This window comes from Rhinopithecus bieti, unplaced genomic scaffold (assembly GCF_001698545.2).
Source record: "Rhinopithecus bieti isolate Rb0 unplaced genomic scaffold, ASM169854v2 scaffold_8783, whole genome shotgun sequence".
NCBI classification, from domain to species: domain Eukaryota; kingdom Metazoa; phylum Chordata; class Mammalia; order Primates; family Cercopithecidae; genus Rhinopithecus; species Rhinopithecus bieti.
The window spans coordinates 2,566,456-2,574,675 of NW_016806197.1; positions in this window are offsets into that span (position 1 = coordinate 2,566,456).

An 8,220-nucleotide genomic window follows, 5' to 3' on the forward strand; every position below is an offset into this window, starting at 1 on the left:
ATCTCGGCCTCCCAAAGTGCTGGGATTACAGGCTTGAGCCACTGCGCCCGGCCTTTCCCATGCATTTCTAATGAGTATTTTTTTTTTTTTTTGAGACAGAGTCTCGCTCTGTCGCCCAGGCTGGAGTGCAGTGGCGCCATCTCGGCTCACTGCAAGCTCCATCTCCTGGGTTCACGCCACTCTCCTGTCTTGGCCTCCCGAGTAGCTGGGACTACAGGAGCCCGCCACCACACCTGGCCAATTTTTTGTATTTTTAGTAGAGACAGGGTTTCACCGTGTTAGCCAGGATGGTCTCAATCTCCTGACCTCGTGATCCACCCGCCTCGGCCTCCCAAAGTGCTGGGATTACAGGTATAAGCCACCGCACCCGGCTGCAATGAGTATTTCAAACTTAACTGTGGTCAAATTAAAACCGTAGACACCCCCTCAAATATGCTCCTCTCTCATCTTCCTTCTTTCCTTTCTCCATGAGCTCAGACCAAACCCCTGACAGTCATACAAGTCCTCTGACAACCCCCCTGCAAAATCCCAATCCTAAAACCAAAGTCTGCGTATTTATTTCTCTCTATTCATTCTCTCTCTCTCTCTCTCTCTCTCTCTCTCTCTCTCTCTCTCTCTCTCTCTCTTTCTCTCTTTCTCTCTTTCTCTCTTTCTCTCTCTCTCTCTTTCTCTCTCGTCAAACACCAGCCAAGCTGGTACTACTTCGGGTCATTAGCAAGCTGAGAAAATAGGCAACGATGCCTGTGTGTGGCTGAGGCAGGCAGATCACTTGAGGTCACTTGAGTTCGAGACCAGTCTGGCCAACAAGCCTGGGCAACAAGAACAAAACATAGTGACACCCCCGTCTCTACTAAAAACACAAAAATTAGCTGGGCGTGGTGGCAAGGAGACACTCTCTGGTCCTAGTCAGCCAGCTAAGTCACATAGGGCCACGGTATCCTACACAAATACGAAACAGTAGAAGCCCCATCTCCCAGTGCTGGCGCCCTAGATGATGATCATAGTATTTCACCTTTGTACAGGATTTTACACACTTTGCAAAGGGCTTTTTTTGTTTTGTCTTTTGAGACAGAGTTTCGCTCTTGTCACCCAGGCCGGTGAGCAGTGGCGCAATCTCAGCTCACCGCAACCTCTGCCTCCTGGGTTCAAGTGATTCTCCTGCCTCAGCCTCCCGAGTAGCTGGGATTATAGGCATGAGCCACCGTGCCTGGCCTACAAGGGACTTTTACAAAGGTTTCCATATTTAATTTTCACAGGAATCCTGTGAAAAGGCAGAACAGGTGTTATCAATCGTAATATTTTAGATGATAGAGAAAGTGAATTGCCCACCACATACTGTGACTGACACAGTCAATTAGGGACTGAGCTTACATCTTTTCACTTCAGGCTGCCCCATCAAGCCACCCCTAACACAGCAAGGGTGAACAAGGTCATGATCCAGGCCTCCATTCGACTGATGCCAAGATTCCCGTTAAGATAACTATGTACTCAACTCTTGAAATGTATTTTTTGGCCGGGCATGGTGGCTCACGCCTGTAATCCCAGCACTTTGGGAGGCCAAGGCGGGCAGATCACGAGGTCAGGAAATCGAGACCATCCTGGCTAACACGGTGAAACCCCGTCTCTACTAACAATACAAAAAATAGCCGGGCATGGTGGCAGGTGCCTGTAGTCCCAGCTACTCGGGAGGCTGAGGCAGGAGAATGGCGTGAACCTGGGAGGCAGAGCTTGCAGTGAGCCGAGATAGTGCCACTGCATTCCAGCCTGGGCAACAGTGCAAGACACCGTCTCAAAAAAAAAAAAGAAAGAAAAAAGAAAGGTATTTTTAAATTTAATTTAATTTAGAAACATTACCTGTGCTCAAGGAGTTTTCAGTCAAGTAATGGAAAAACAAAAGCAGGTCAATATATGGTTTTAGAAACATACACAGATATAACATAAAACTCTGAAATGGAATGTGACAGGATCAAAAATATTAAAGTGGAAATACTTGCAACCTTGTTCTCCTCCCATGCTCAATCTAAGAGCTTGAGTCTTAGAATCAGTTGTGTGAGATGGAGCTGTGGCTGGGCGTGGTGGTTCATGCCTGTAATCCCAGCACTCTGGGAGGCCGAGGTAGGCTGATCACTTGAGGTCAGGACTTTGAGACCAGCCTGGCCAACGTGGTAAAACCCTGTCTCTACTGAAAATACAAAAATTAGCTGGGAGTGGTAGACATGCACCTGTAATCCCAGCTACTCCGGAGGCTGAGGTAGGAGAATTACTTGAACCCGGGAGGCGAAGGTTGCAGTAAGCCAAGATCGTGCCACTATACTCCAGCCTGGGAGACAGAGCAAGACTCTGTCTTGAAAAAAAGAAAAAAAAAAGAAAGAAAGAAAGATGGAACTGTAAGGATGGAAGGAGCTTTATTTCTTTATTTGATTTTAAGTTTTGAGACAGGGTCTCCCTCTATTGCCCAGGCTGAAGTACAGTGGTGTGATCACGGCTCACTGCAGCCAGCTTTAAGCAATCTTTCCAGCTTAGCCTCCTGAGCAGCTGAGACTACAGGTGCACATCATCACACCTGGCTAATTTTTTTTTTTTTTTTTTTGAGACGGAGTTTCACTCTTGTTACCCAGGCTGAAGTGCATTGGTGCGATCTCTGCTCACTGCAACCTCCACCTCCAAGGTTCACGCAGTTCTCCTGCCTCAACCTCCCGAGTAGTTGGGATCACAGGCATGTGCCACCACACCCGGATAATTTTTATATTTTTAGTAGAGATGAGGTTTCACCATGTTGGCCAGGCTGCTCTTGAACTCCTGAGCTCAGGTGATCCACCCACCTTGGCCTCCCAAAGTGCTGGGATTACAGGTATGAGTCACCATGCCTGGACCACACCTGGCTAATTTTTAATTTTTTTTTTTGTAGAGACAAGGTCCTGCTATGTTACCCAGGCTGGTCTTGAACTCCTGGCCCCAAGTGATCCTACCACCTTGGCCTCCCAAAGTTTTGGGATTACAGGTGTGAGTCACCACACCTGGCCTGGAAGGAGCTCAGAGAAGACATCAGAGGGAAGGAGAGGGAGGTCAGGAGGATACCTCTTCCACAGGGAGGCACGAAGGTGGGAGCAGCGGATGCCCTAGGACTAAACAGCTGGCTTGGCATGAGGGTGGAGCAATGCTCCTTTCTGTCTCCCAGCTTGTCTGGAGAACCTGATTTAAAAGCTGCTAGAGCCTCCTTTCAGGTCCAGGTGTGTGTGTGAGAGAGAGAGGATTCCACGGGGCGGAGGAGGTGGGAGAATAAAGTCTGTCACGGTGGAACTTCTGCCCAAGGAGAGACATCTTCATGGTGGATTTCAGAGAGGCAAGAAGGAGCCACCTGCACGTTTCAAGAGCAGCTGGGGGAAGTGTAAATTAGAGTCCCAGCCACCCCCACATCTATCTTCTACACCTGCTCCTTTATTTTCCTTTCTCTGGAGGGCTGAGAGAGATTTACTGGGCAAAAGGAAGAGCTCCTTACTTTGGGTTGAGGAATCTTACTGAAGGAAATGAAATGGTCACAGAAAGAAGAGTCACTCAGGTAATTTGGGATGATATGAGTAAGTACCACAAATTGATTGAGCAGAGAAGACTCAAAGATGGGGAGAGATTTTTTTTTTTTTTGAAATGGAGTCTTGCTCTTGTTGCCCAGGCTGGAGTGCAATGGCACCATCTCCGTTCACTGTAACCTCCGCCTCCCGGGTTCAAGCTATTCTTCTGCCTCAGCCTCCTGAGCAGCTGGGACTACAGGTGCACATCATCACACCTGGCTTTTTTTTTTTTTTTTTTGAGACGGAGTTTCACTCTTGTCACGCAGGCTGGAGTGCGATGGTGCCATCTCGGCTCACTGCAACCTCTGCCTCCCAGGTTCAAGCAATTCTCCTGCCTCAGCCTCCCGAGTAGTTGGGATCACAGGCACGTGCCACCACGCCCAGATAATTTTTGTACTTTTATTTATTTTTTATTTTATTTTATTTTATTTTATTTTATTTTATTTTTTGATCTGCAAAATTTTATTAAGCAATAGCTGGACAACTCTTACAACTTCAAATCATCATTTTTGTATTTTTAGTAGAGATGGAGTTTCACCATGTTAGTCAGGCTGGTCTCGAACTCCCGACCTTGTGATCCACACGCCTCGGCCTCCCAAAGTGCTGGGATTATAGGCTTGAGCCACTATGCCCAGCCATTCATTTTTATTTTTATTATTTTTTGATTCAGGGTATTGCTCGTTGCCTAGGCTAGAGTGCAGTGGCTCACTGCAGCTTCAAACTCCTGGGCTCAAGTGATCCTCTTGCCTCAGCCTCTGAGTAGGTAGAACTACAGGTAAGTTACCATACCTGCTAATTTTGTGTGTTTTTTTTTTTTTTGAGACAGAGTTGCTGTTCACTGCAACTTCCGCCTCCCTGGTTCAAGTGATTCTCCTGCCTCAGCCTCCCAAGTAGCTGGGATCACAGGCATGTGCCACCATCCCCAGCTAATTTTTGTATTTTTAGTAGAGATGGGATTTCACCAGGTTGGTCAGGCTGGTCTTGAACTCCCGACCTCAGGTGATCCACTTGCCTCGGGACATCCCAACATGCTAGGATTACAGGCATGAACCACTGTGCCCGGCCATATTGGGGTAGATATTGAAAAAAAAACAAGGATACCGGATCATGATCCCACCTGGGCAGAGACCACAGTTCTAGGTCCAGATATCAGCCTAAAGTGGGGTACAACCCCAGAAGGCATCAAGGCAGCCAGTCCTGGTTACACTGAGAGGGTAATTGGGTTACAGCATCTTGGCTGGGCACAGTGGCTCACGTCTGTAATCCCAACACTTTGGGAGGCTAAGGCAGGTGGATCACTTGATCCAGGGATTCGAGACCAGTGTGACCAACATGGCGAAACCCTGTCTCTAAAAAAAGTACAAAAATTAGCTTGGTGTGGTGGCATGCACCTATAGTCCCAGCTACTTGGGAGGCTGAGTGGGAGGATTACTTGAGCTTAGGAGGTAGAGGTTGCTGTCAGCTGAGACGGTGCCACTGCACTCCAGCCTGGGTGACAGAGAGACCCCGTCTAAGAAAACAGTAAAAGTTATAGCGTCTTTACTGAACATGTTTGAGAGACTAAAGTAGAGCAGAGGATGAAGGAAAAGACTTCTCTCTTGAGCTCTAGGTCCGCATTTCAAACTGTCTGTTAGAAATCTCCAAACCCCATATCTAGAAAGATCACAAGCTTGGTAGTAGGGTAAAGTTTAGATCAGAGGGGAGCTTGGAGGAAAAAGTGTCAGTTAGCTGCTATCACAGATGAGATTCAGGCAAGAGGTAAAGACAATCTGAATCACGCTGGCAGGAGAGAGTCTTGCAAGACATTCTCCAGGTGGAATCTGTGGTACTTGATAATTGATTGGGGTGAGGCAGAGGGAAGAGGCTTCCAACCTGGGTGAGTGGGAGGGTGGGATGCTGTGAACACGAACAGGGGACACAGTGGAGAAGGAGCAGCCTTGAACGGAAAATGTGGGATGAGGTGCTCAGCATATTGTGTTTGGAGATTTTTCTTTTTCTTTCTTTTTTTTTTTTTGAGACGGAGTTTTGCTTTTGTCTCCCAGACTGGAGTGCAGTGGCACAATCTCGGATCACTGCAACCTCCACCTCCTGGGTTTAAGCGATTCTCCCACCTCAGCCTCCCGAGTAGCTGGGACTACAGGCATGCACCAACATGCCCAGCTAATTTTTTTATTTTTAGTAGAGATGGGGGTTTCACCATGTTGGTCAGACTGATTTCGAACTCCTGACCTCAGGTGATCCGTCCACCTCAGTCTCCCAAAGTGCTGGGATTACAGGTGTGAGTCACCATGCCTGGCCAGTATTGTTTTGGATGGAATTTGGATCATTGCCAATTTTTTGCTCCTAGGAACAATGTGATCATGACTGTTGCTATATACATCATCTGGTGCGAGTGTATATTAGTTTCTCTGGATGTATACCTAGGACTGGAATTGCTGGATTCCAGGATATAAACATGTTCAAGTTGACTAGGTAAAGTTATTTTTTAGAAGTGATTATACCTGTTTACCAGTGAAATTTACCTTTTTTGCCCTATTTTTTTTTACTACTTTTAAAATGAAAATATAAATGCATATATTTAATAGACAAATTAGATTATATCAAAACAAAAAACTTCTGTATAGCAAAGGAAATAACAGAGTAAAGAGACAACCTGCAGAATGAGAGAAAATATTTGTAATCTACTCATCCAACAATGGATTAACATCCAGAATAGGGCTGAGCATGGTGATTCACACCTGTAATCTCAGGACATTAGGAGACCAAGGCAGGAGGATCACATGAGCCCAGGAGCTTGAGACCAGCCTGGGCAATGTGGCAAGATCCTTTCGTCTCTATTTTTTGTTTGTTTGTTTGTTTGTTTTGAGACGGAGTTTTGCTCTTGTCACTCAGGCTGGAGTGCAGTGGCGCGATCTCGGCTCACTGCAACCTCTGCCTCCTGGGTTCAAGAGATTTTCCTGCCTCAGCCTCCTGAGTAGTTGGGATTATAGGCATGCACCACCACACCTGGCTAATTTTGTATTTTCAGTAGAGATGGGGGGTTTCACCATGTTGGTCAGGCTGGTCTCGAACTCCTGACCTCAGGTGATCCACCTACCTTGGCCTCCCAAAGTGTTGGGATTATATGCGTGAGCCACTGCACCCAGCCTTCCTGTCTCTATTTTTAAAAAAGAAAAGAAAATGGAAAATTAGCTAAATAGACATCTCTCAAAAGAAGACACACAAATGGCCAACAGGTATTTGAAAAAATCATGATCATTAATATTCAGGGAAATGTGAATCAAAATCACGATGAGATATCTTTTTTTTTTTTTTTTTTTTTGAGATGGAGTCTTGCTGTGTCACCCAGGCTGGAGTACAGTGGCACAATCTCGGCTCCCTGCAACCTCCACCTCCCGGGTTCAGGAAATTCTCCTGCTTCAGCCTCTGGAGTAGCTGGGATTACAGGCTCCTGCCACTACGCCTGGCTAATTTTTGTATTTTTAGTAGAGATGAATTTTCGCCATGTTGGCCAGGCTGGTCTCAAACTCCTGACCTCAGGTGATCCACCCGCTTCAGCCTCCCAAAGTGTTGGGATTACAGGTGTGAGCCACTGCGCCTGGCTGAGATACCATTTTGTCCTAGTTAGAATGGCCATTATCAAAAAGGCAAAAAAAATAACAAATGCTGGTGAGGATGCAGAGAAAGGGGAACTCTTATATATTATTGGTAGGAATGTAAATCAGTACAGCCATACTAGAAAACAGTATGGAGATTTCTCAAAATAGAACTACCATATGATCTAGCAATCCCACTACCAGTTATATATCCAAACTAAAGGAAATCAGCATGTCAAAGAGATATCTGCATCCCCACGTTTACTGTGGTACTGTTCACAATAGCCAAGATATAAAATCAACCTTAGTGTCCATCAATGGATAAAGAAAATATGGCCTATGTATACACATGATGGAATGCTATTTAGCAATTAAAAAGAAAACAATTTGGCTGGGTGCGGTGGCTCACGCCTATAATCTCAGCACTTTGGGAGGCCGAGATGGGTGGATCACGAGGTTAGGAGATCAAGACCATCCTGGCTAACACGGTGAAACCCCATCTCTACTAAAAATACAAAAAATTAGCCAGGTATGGTGATGGGTGCCTGTAGTCCCAGCTGATCGGGAGGCTGAGGCAAGAGAATGGCATGAACCCGGGAGGCAGAGCTTTCAGTGAGCCGAGATTGCACCACTGCACTCCAGTCTGGGCAAGAGAGCAAGACTCTGTCTCAAAAAAAAAAAAAGACAATTCTGCCATTTGTGGCAACATGAATGAGCTTGGAGGACATGATGTTAAGTGAAATAAGTCAGGCACAAAAAGATAAATCTTGCATGTTCTCACTTGTGGGAACTAAGAAAGTTGATTCTCTCTAGAAGTACAGAGTAGAATAGTTTGGGAGGAGGGTTAGCCCAAGGTTTGTTAACAGATACGAAAGCACGGCTAGTTAGGAGGAATAACTTCTAGTGTTCTATAGCACTGTTGGGTGACTGTATTTAACACCAATTTTTTTTTTATTTTTTGAGATGGAGTTTTACTCTTGTCGCCCAGGCTGGAGTGCAATGGCACAATCTTGGCCCACTGCACCCTTCACCTCCCAGGTTCAAACAATTCTCCT